General features: G+C 54.4%; 1 long non-coding RNA gene across 1 annotated transcript; it reads left to right on the top strand.

Annotated features, from left to right (window-relative positions):
- The first annotated feature begins 553 nt into the window (after window positions 1-553).
- LOC113211002 (uncharacterized) lies at window positions 554-1,718 on the top strand. Its single transcript, XR_008011031.1, has 3 exons — window positions 554-673; window positions 776-1,042; window positions 1,150-1,718. It is a non-coding gene; the product is annotated as an uncharacterized LOC113211002 (long non-coding RNA).
- Window positions 1,719-1,888: the final 170 nt, after the last annotated feature.

The following is a 1,888-nucleotide window of genomic DNA, read 5'->3' as shown; positions in this document are numbered from 1 at the left end:
AAATATACCATAAGACTTCTGTAAAATTACAAGAATTTGTAAAATTTACCATAAGACTTCTGTAAAATTACATTGGTTGTAAATTTACAACAAAACATGTCGTAAAAATGCCAGTGCTTGTAATTTTACATAAAAGTGTTGTAAAGTTTTACAAGCTTTTTATGTAAAATCACTAATTTTTTTTACAGTGCAAGCCCAGCCTCAGCCCTCGGCGTGGCTTTTCGTCAGTCTTGAGCCAGGCGCGCCGACGAAGAGGTCGTGTCGTAGTGTATCGTCGCAAGTTCACAGTGCATTTTCTTTCACCTTCTGACACCATGAAATCCATGCCGCAGGTGAGTTCAGTGTTCAGTGATTGTGCTCTCTAGACATAATGTGAGTGCTGCACCGCGGGCGCCCGTGGGCGATCGTATCATATGTGGCGGGCCTTCCCCTCCGCCGCGGCGCGGCGCGCGAGTGTGTGCGGCGTCCCCTCCCGGCGTCCGCGCGTGTGGAGCGCCCCTCCTTGTACACGCGGAGCGCAATGCCCCGCCGCTGCTTCTCCTCGCGCCGCGCAGACTTTACCTGCGTACGGAATTGTAAAAAATATTCCCTGGTTCTTTTGCAGACTGGAAAGCGGGCCAGGAGCCCTTCGCCTGCAGGGGCCAGCGAGAGGCCTGCTGAGCGCAGGAGCAGGGTGAGTGATGTGTGTGTGTGTGTGTGTGTGTGTGTGTGTGTGTGTGTGTGTGGCCGTAGAAGTTACTCACACCTTTTGCTTTTTTTCTTTCTGTTTTCACAGGCCGATGAGAATGAGACGGAGGAGAGGGGTGTGGGTGCGGGGGTCCTGCCGACTCCCCATTTGCGTGGTAGGAGCGGCAGCAGCAGCAGCAGCAGCAGCGGCAGGATGAGCAGGAGCCGCAGGAGCAGCAGTAGCAGCAGTGGGAGGAGCGGCAGAGGGAGCAGTAGTCGCAGCAGCAGCAGCAGCAGCAGCAGCAGCAGCAGCAGCAGCAGCAGCAGCAGCAGCAGCAGCAGCTGCAGCAGCTGCCACCGGCGAGCCCAGAAAATGGTGAGGCTGACAATATGTGTAGGGGTGGGATTTCGCGACCCCCCCCCCCCTTTTTTTTCCCTCCGTGTTTTTTTGGTACTAATGTGCGTAATTAAATGTTGGTTCAGGTGAAAATGGTTGATGCCTCCACCCAGACGAAGGAGGGACCGTGGGAGTGCCACGCGGTCGTCGCCGGCACGAGTCAGGACGACGATGTCGTCGATTTAAGTGTCAAACCGGTCGATTTGACATCGCATCCGGTGGCGGACGACGCCGAGCCGCTTCAGGAGGAGATGCGTGCCCCCTCTCCTCCCTCTGATGATACGCCGCCCAACAGCCCTCTCGACCTCTCGGAGGCTGTCGAGCAGCGCCCCCAGGAGGAGGCCCCCACCGAACCTCCCCGTCATGTACCAGATTGTGATCCTACGAAGAGGGTGTTGACGCGCCCGCTGCTGCCCCAAGCGGCACCGAGGCCCCGCGGTGCGCTGGTGCAGGGATACCATCAAAACCCAGCGGCGAGAGCGTCAACATCAGGTCCACGACGTGCCGGGCCACGGCCGCACCGCCCCAGTGGCCCAGCCATGCCCCTGCGGCCTGTACAACAAAGGGAAGTGGTGATGGTCGAGCCTCATCACTTCCCGAACAAGCCAAAGGGCTGCCGGGCGAGAACAAAAAATAAGCGCGAAAAAGAAAATGTATGAGAAAAAATAAAATTTGTACTTTGTAAATGAATTTTTTTTTCTTGTCTTCCTTTGTTCAGTTGAGTGTTGAGGGTATGAAAGAAATGTGATTGAAAGTATATTCGAATCAGATGGATAAGAGGGAGTTTGAAATAAGAACGGCAAAAGAATTTCATTGCAATTAGAT

This window comes from Frankliniella occidentalis, unplaced genomic scaffold (assembly GCF_000697945.3).
Source record: "Frankliniella occidentalis isolate FOCC.00 unplaced genomic scaffold, Focc_3.1 Scaffold3, whole genome shotgun sequence".
Classification (NCBI taxonomy): Eukaryota; Metazoa; Arthropoda; class Insecta; order Thysanoptera; family Thripidae; genus Frankliniella; species Frankliniella occidentalis.
Note: the sequence above shows the minus strand (reverse complement) of the source record. Positions and strands in the feature narration are given on the sequence as shown.